This window comes from Orycteropus afer, unplaced genomic scaffold, assembly GCF_000298275.1.
Source record: "Orycteropus afer afer isolate SDZICR_OR568_19922 unplaced genomic scaffold, OryAfe1.0 scaffold00247, whole genome shotgun sequence".
Lineage (NCBI taxonomy): Eukaryota > Metazoa > Chordata > Mammalia > Tubulidentata > Orycteropodidae > Orycteropus > Orycteropus afer.
The window spans coordinates 4467749-4476491 of NW_006921834.1; positions in this window are offsets into that span (position 1 = coordinate 4467749).

The following is an 8743-nucleotide window of genomic DNA, read 5'->3' on the forward strand; positions in this document are numbered from 1 at the left end:
GTGTCCTAAGAGAGAGCCAGGGAAGCCTTTCCTGCCTGGCAGATGTGGCCCTGCCCCACTCCAGCTGAGAACAGAGGTGCATCAGTAGCTTTTCCCCTCGTGTTCTGAGAATACACCACCCAGCTCTTTCCCATCAGCCACTCTTATCATCCTGTCCTACTGGAAAGGGGCCTGCTGCCTGGGAATTGATCCTTCCCTTCCCCTCTTCCCCCATTTTGGCATCTGGACCCTGAAGGGCTTTTCTTCCATGGAAAGACCACTACCACACTGCCTCCCATGCCTCTCTGGCCTCTTGTCTTCTGTTTTTCCAATAAACTGGGCAAACAGCTTTCTGTGCTTCAGTGTCTTGTTTTCTTGGGGTGACCCCTGTTCACTAACTGATGAGTACCCTAGCCCAGTGAGATGCCCTGAGGATTCAGGTCATTCTGGCCTGTACTCAACTTGGACACTTGCAAGACCTGTCCTCAAATCGCACCATCCTCCCCTGGCCGGGCAGTGCTGACTGTGCTCACAGCACCTTCCACTTGAATACTATCTGTTAGTCTGAAGTACTTTGGGACATTGTTCTTCCAACTGGTTCTGAAGGGAACTAGAGGGAGGCCATAGAATCTGCTAGGCAATGTGTGTGTTTGGTTTTCACCCTTCTACACAAACACACCACTTTCTTTCCTTAGCACACCTTCACTCTGTCCCTACCATCTCCACCAGCACCACATGTATGCACCACAAGAGCAACCTCTCACAGATCCAATAGCCACCCCGGGATGAAGGCCCTGTGTCAATCTGGACCACGTCCCACCCCATGCTCACTGTCCTTCCCATGCTGCCCATCAGCAAGGAGTGATGAAACCTTTGAGGTCAATGCTAGCCCCCATTTTTCTCCCTCCCACTATATACACACAGCTTTTCAGTACCTGGAATAGCCTTCGCCTGGAACTGGAAAGAGGATTCATCTACTCTTCTTGATTTCCCCCACTCACTCTCCTCAACCTTTAAAGCTTCAATTCTAACACTAAGATGGCTCTACTTCCCCTTCCCATGGCCCAATCCCTCCTGTCCTCTGCTCAGGAAGAATCTGAAGAGTTCTTGGAAGGAAGATTTTGTGAAACCCCTAACCATATTCTTGAAGAAAAAGGCTTCCCCTCCTCATGCAATCCATTTCCTTCTCGCTGACCCTCTTCATGATTCCCTTTGCCCTGCCTCATTCCCCTTGCTAACCACCCTTCCTCCAGGCCTTTACCTTTCTTGTCCATCTCACCAAGTTCTCCTTTGAGGACTCCACCTCTTTCACTCTCTTCCAGAATCTCTAAGTCCCCTAGGGCCCTCTAGACTCAACATTCAAGTTCCCTCTGCTCTTCATCATGTGCTACCTCCCACTTTTTACCCCTGAGTCTGGAACCTCTTACCTCCTTGTCTCCCTAGTTCAGGCTCTCAGATCCCCAGCTCATGTCCTTCCCTCATATACTTTGCCTTCAAACAGTAAAGTACCTCAGAGCCCTTCTCTCACAAGTCTGCACACTCTCCTTGGGCAATCAAACCATTTACCACCTATCTGGATAATATCCTACCACTGTACCTCAGAGTCCTAATGACTCTCCTCTATCCCTAATTTTACTCCTCAGCTTCAGACCCACAACCCAGACGTCTCAGTTCCTAAAAGACATCTCCACTTGTGAGTCCTAGAGACACTTCAAACTCAACAGACCTCCAAGTTTAACTCATTGTTTCCTACCCTTTGACCCAACACTCTACCTGTCTTCCCTACCAAGATCATCAGTACAATTACCCAAACCAGCATAGCAACAGACAACAGTATGGAATTCATAATTAGACTGAGAATTCCAGAGACAAGAGAACTTTTGAATCCCAGTCTCCTAATCTATAGGTAAATGGAGCTCTGGTGGCCTAGTCATTAAAGCATTCAACTGATGACCAAAAGGCCAGTGATTTGAACCCATCACTTGCTCCATGGGAGAAAGATGAGGTGGTCTGGTTCCATAAAGATTTACAGCCTTGGGAACCCTATGAAGCAGTCCTACTCTGTCCTATTGTTAGTTGGAATAAACTCAATGATGGTGGGGTTTTGGTTTAATCCATAGGTAAGATTCCCTGGTGGTGCAATGGTTAAGTGCTCAATTGCTAACCAAAAGATTAGCTGTTCAAACCCACCTGTGGCTCTGCAGGATAAAAGACCTGGTGATCTGCTCCCATAAAGATCCCAAACTAAACCCATTGCCATTGAGTCAATTCCTCATAGCAACACTATAGGACAGAGTAGGACTGCCCCATAAGGTTTCTAAGGTTGAAAATCTTTACAGAATCAGACTGCCTCATCTTTCTCCCATGGAGTGGCTGTTGGGTTCTAATCCATAAAGATTACAGCCCAAGAAACCCTATGGGGCAGTTCTACTCTGTCCCATAGGGTCACTATGAGTCAGAATCAACTTAATGGGACATAACAACAACACCAATACGTATCTACCTAAGCCATCTCTTTCCTCTCTACTCACAGCTACCATCCATGTTCCAACTACCACCATCTTGGCTGGAGTTCTGTTCCTCTCCTCTGCAATCCTCTCTCCTTGGAGGAGCCAGAGGGATTTTTATAAAACACATGCCTGGCCTTTCAGTGGTTCCCCACTGTTCTTGAGATTGTTAAACATAACTTCCTGATAGATAGTCAATGCCTTCTTTCACCGTTCCCCATTTCCCACTCCCCACAGGCCCCACCTTCCAAGATACAAGGAACTCCTGTCCAATGAATGGTTGGACCAGAAGCTCTCAAAAAGCCTTTTCTATTCTGACACTCTTGGGAAGTGACTCTGGGCTGTTCTCTGGGATTTTAACACTTCTTTCCCAAGGACTTAAGGGTACTGTAAGGACTGCCAGCACTTCTAGCCTTGGGAGGTCATCAAGATGCCACCTGGGAGAGATCAGGGAGGATTTGCATCTTTGGAGGTGACTTACTTTCCACTCTACCAGCTCAAGGGATCAGACAGGATTGAAAGTGCACTTGGTTCATTTGTTAGAATCTGACCTTGAGCCTTACTTCCTCTGTCACCACTACCACCTCTCCATCAATGAGAAGTGTAGCCTCGAAGAATTCTAGTCTTTGGTGCTGGGACAAAATGAAAAGCACTGTTGGAAGAGTGTTAACTTGAGAAGTAATATTAAAACTAGACCTAAAGGAAGAGGAGTTCATTTATCCAATCAGCAAATAATTATTGAGCACCTACTATGTGCAGGTACTGTTAATAGGAGCTTGCATTTGTACATGTGAAGAAAACAGTCAAAGATGACTGTTCCCTCTGAAGCTTACATTTTATAGCAAAAACTAAACCTAAGTAAGGAGTTAACCAGGAGGGAGAGATGTGTTCCAAATACGGGGAATGTTGTTGTTGTTGTTTGCCGTCGAATCGGCCCGACTCATAGCGACCCCTCCTTGGGTTTCCGAGGCAGTATCACTACGGAAGTAGGATTGCCCAACCTTCCTTCTGAGGAGTGGCTGGTGGGTTTGAACCACCAGCCTTCTGGTGAGCAGTCAAGTGCCTTAGGCACTATGCTACCAGAGCTCCCAATATGAGGAATAGTGTATTGCAAAAAAGGGTGTGGGGGAAGCAGTGTCTTCTGACCTCCTCTACCTTCGCAAGGGGGAGACAGCATCACCGTCAGCGGCATCAGCCCAAGGCTGATTCCTATGATGTGGAAGCCAGACATGCCACCACCCTCCAACCTTTTTCCCAATTCTGACATCAATCATCCCTCCTATGGCACTCTCTACTTCTCTGCTGGGTTCAATAATTTGTTGCAATGGTCACATAGAACTCACAGAAAATACTCACAATCATGGGGTTTATTAGGGAAGTAACAGGTTACAATTCAAGTTCAGGAACACTCAGGATACAATTTTTCCATCAGGACAACCTTGCCTTGACCTTGTCTGTAGACACCCTTATCTTTGACCCTTGGTCTCTCAACCTGGCCTCTGCCCTGCTTGGGCAAGTGTTACAAAGTTCTTTAGATCTCCCCATAGGTGGACCCCACTCCACCAGCAAGCCTCTTGCCCAAAGGCACTCAGCTTTCTCTTTCTGTGGTCCAGCAAACCCACCACTAAGCTTCACTCCTGGTTCTTCTGTGTCTTGATAGCAGTGAGATCCCCCTTTCCACCTCTAGGATGGCTCATTTTAAGCCTAGCAGGATGGCAAAACTGATTAATCCCCATGTTAGGATTCCACACACCTTATTTGCACAGTCCCACCCCTACAAGGGTGACAAGGACCTTATGTACATTACTAGCAAGCTACCCAGTCCTCTTGGTGGGCCACAAGCACATCATATTTGCATAATCCCACCCAGTCATCTGGTAGGAGTCACAAAGACCATGGCCAGAAGAGCTTTGTTAAACAGTTCACTATAAAGAGGTAGAGTTTGAGAAGAATCATAGAAATATACAGGAACTCTAAGTACAGTAAGGCAGAGGAAAGATTGAAGGTCTTCTCTTCAGTGCTTTCTATACGCTTAAAATGAGCTCTTCTTTTCTACACTCTCCTCCACCGTCCCCTCCTTCCCTAACCCTAACTTCACCCCATAAACGCTTTCTTCATCTAAGGCCATTTCTGGTATAATAATTAAGGCATTTAATTGCTAACCAAAAGGTCAGCAGTTTGAACCCACCAGCCACTCTGTGGGAGAAAGATAAAGCAGTCTGCTTCCTTAAAGGTTTACAGCCTTGGAAATCCAATGGGGGCAACAATGAGTTAAAATCAACTGAATGGCAGTATGTTTGGTTTTTTCAGTTTTTGTATTCCTTTCAAGGCAATTTTCCCAACATCTTACAGAAAGAGATGATATGGACCAATTAATGAGGCCTTCCACCCTTCACAGACAGCCACCTGTCTCCTCCCTTTGCAGACCATTCCCAAAGAAGGGTTCTATCCCTGGAAGTTTACTGCTGGCTTTTGAGGAACATGAGCTATCTAGATACCACATCATTTTGGGTTGACAAGCCAGGGATAAGGCCAGATGTGGTAGTGACAGTACTCAAAGTAATGGACCCTCAGCATCTTTCCTGATCTTCACAGAGGTCAAAGCTCTTCCTCATTTAGTGATCTGGTGGTACCACCCCAATATATGAGTAAACTAACTGAGATTCAGAAGGGTGAAGTGGCTTGACCACACATTCTTGGGGACAAAGCCAAGACAAGAACCTAAGACTCCAGACTTCCACACCCTAGTCTATCACCCCAGTCTGCCTCCTGCTATGCAGAGGCTATGAATGTTATGTTGTTATTATATAATAATAATGTTGTTGTTGTTATTTGCCATCGAGTCGGCCCCGACTCATAGCGATAATAATAGATACCAAATTGTAGTATCTACTACATTATCTGAGGTAGCTCTGGTGGTGTAGTGGTTAAGGCATTTGGCTGCTAACCAAAAGGTTGGTGGTTCAAACCCACCAGCTGCTCAACAGAAGAAAGATGATACAATCCACTTCTGTAAAGATTTATAGCCTTGGAAACTCAATGCGTGTCACTATGCGTTAGAATCAATATGATGGCAGTAAGCCTTTTATTATCTATTAATAACAGTATCTATTATTATCTAATTTTAGTATATATTTATTATCTATACTATAAACTTTAATTTGTGTTGTCTCATTTAACCCTTCTGTGGTGGTTTAGAGGTTAGCTCTGAACAATTTCTTCCCTCTCTTTGTATGCCACTCTTCGCATGCAAAAGGTGGAGTCTATTTTCCTTCCCTTTGAATCAGAGCTGGCCTTGTGACTGTTTGACCAATAGTGGTAGAAATGACCTTTTGGGGCTTCTGCACCCAGGTCTTAAAAGGATTGGCAGAATATGGAGGATAGGAGAGGCTCCTAGTCATTAGTCCAGCTAAGCTCCCAGCAAGTAGCCAGCACCAAATATTAATCTGAGTCAAGCCACTTTAGACCTTGTAGTCATCCCAGCTCTTCCATCGATAATATGAAGCAAAAGAATCACTCAGTCAATCCACTCAATCATGAAAAGTAATATTGTTTTAAGCTACTAAATTTTGGGATACATTTCATGTAACAACAGATCATTGGAAGAGAAACTGGTAACCTCAAAGTGGGGTGCTACTGTGATAAAACATTGGCTATGGCACAAGGCATCAAGCAGAGGTCCTCAGGGAGACAATTAGTGATGACTGGATGGACGGTGAAGACATTATTGTTAGATGTTGGAGAAAAGGCAACCCACATTATGTCATGGTAGAAAGTTTGTCAATACTGTTGTCTGTGGTAGCATGAAAAATTAAAAGGGCATCCAATTGACGTGTGGATCTGGCTAAGGAGATTTCCAGGCAGAATGCTGAGAATGACCACTATCTTCTTTTAGCTGCCTATAATAAAATACAACAGAGAAATAGACTAGAGTTTAGAGGACCAATAGGGTCTCTATGAGTCGGAATTGACTCAATGGCAGTGGATATAGAAGACCAAAGTTTCTGGGTGATGAAAGCACTTCACACTAGACTGCTAACCCAAAAGTTAGTGGTTCAAACCCACCCAGTGGTGCCACATAGGCCACATAGGCCATCTGCTCCTATTACATTATAGTCAAGAAGACATTATGCAGCAGTTCTACTCTGTAACACATGGGGTTGCCAAGAGTTGGAATCAAGACCGTGGCGATGGGTTTGGTTTTGATAATAGAAGGTCAGGGACTGTCTTTTCAGGCAGCTTCAAAGTAAGAAATAGCCTCAGGGCAAAGATCAAATTCTGATGCTGCTAATAATCTATGCCAGATCGAAAGCATAGCTGTAAGAGGCTTTGTTAAAATCACAGAAGGATTTAATTTAGAGTCTCACAGACTCACTCAGCTGACACAAAAATTTTCTAAGTAAAAAAGAGGCTTCTTAGACCCTCTTAGCCAGACAATAGGGTTTCTAAGAATCTTAAGGGTGTTGTCCAACATAATGACTCTAAGCACAAAATAGAGATGGGCTTGTCTCAAAGAGATTTGTATGATTTGTGTCTAATGAAATCTACTATAATTTGATACATTGGAAACTCACAAAGTTTTTGAAGGAATTATAGCAGTGCCTAAGGCATGTGACTGCTAACCAGAAGGCTGGCGGTTCAAACCTACCAGCCACTCCTTGGAAGGAAGGTTGGGCAATCTACTTCCGTATTGATACCACCTCAGAAACCCAAGAAGGGGTCGCTATGAGTCAGATCCAACCCAATGACAGTTAAGTTTGGTTTTGGTTTGGAACTAAAAAGGACAGAGACAATTCAAAGGAAAACAGAGGTCTGTGCCTCAATCTCCTACAGACAGAAAGCATGCTAAGAGAGTTACCCCACTCAGTTGCAAGCATGGAACATTCTTCATGAAAATGGAAGGATAACTCAGAAAGTAGAGCCAAGATTTCAAAGGGTGGAACCAAGAACGAAGGAAAGCCATTTCCAAGGAGTAAAACTGCTCTAATCAAATACAATCCTTGCCTCCAAAAGGGAAGGAATTGGCAATGTATGACTAGTTGTATTAGAATTGTTATGAATCAGTGACTACCAAATATCTTCAATTTTCCTTCTTTCTAAATAGGACTGCTTATTGTAGTCATTCCATCCCTTTCTCACCATTCCATGATGGATATTGAGGGGGACAGAAAATTGATCTTTCTAATTCACAGGTTTTCAGATTGAGCTAATTTATAATGGAGGAGCTGAACCAAAGAACCATATCCAAAGACTCACTTGAACCTGTATCTGATCCAAGTGACAAGATCCTGAACTTCAAGCTGACATCGCCATAATGGGATAAAACTTTAGGGAATCTTGGACGGAGAGAGCACATGTGAGAAGAATATGAATTGTGGTTGTCAGGGAGTGAAGCTAGTTTCCAAAAGTGGCCCCCAGCAATTCCTTCCCTTTTCATACATGTAAGTCACTCCTCACATCAAGGGGTGGAGCCTATTTCTGCTCCTACCTCCACCCCCAACACACACACACACACATGCTTAAATCTGGGCTAGCCTTGTGCCTACTTTGACTAATAGAATGTGGTAGACATGACCTTATTGGACTTACAAGATCAGACATAAAGAGGACTGGCAGATTCTGCCTGCCTTTTGTTTGGACCCCAGTCACTAGTTTGTGAGGAAACCTAAGTGGCCACATGATAAAGGTCTGTCTGGAGAAAAACCAAGGTCTGGTATACCAGTTATCAATGTACTGCAAATTATTGGCAAGTTCCAGAGGATGGGTTTCCATTAAGTTCTGCCAGTACAACACCATAGTGACTTCTCTACCATGAACCATGAGTTTTCTCCAACAAGATGCTGACCTTGGCCACAGGGAAGTCCCCTTCCTTGGGTCTTGTATCTCAGGGCTAAGGATAGGGGCTGTTCCCTGTAGCTGTAGCTCTTATGTTCTTTAGAGCTCTTGTAATTGTATTAGCCAATTGCTCATTACTCCAATTGTCTATATAGTTAATAATTCTTTGTATGAAAATTTTTCTGTTCAAATTACTGTCCCCTGATTGGACCCTGACTGATACACACTAGTCAATCATCCTAGCTGGGCTCCAAATCCAGTACTGTATCCAGCCATGTGAGTAAAATCATTTGAGAACTTCCAGCTATCCTAACACTTAAACAACACCATTTAAAGCATCATGAGAAAAAATAACCTACTGGTTTAAGCCTCTACCTTTTGGAATGGTTTATTATGCACTAATGAAGGAAGAAGTCAAAGCT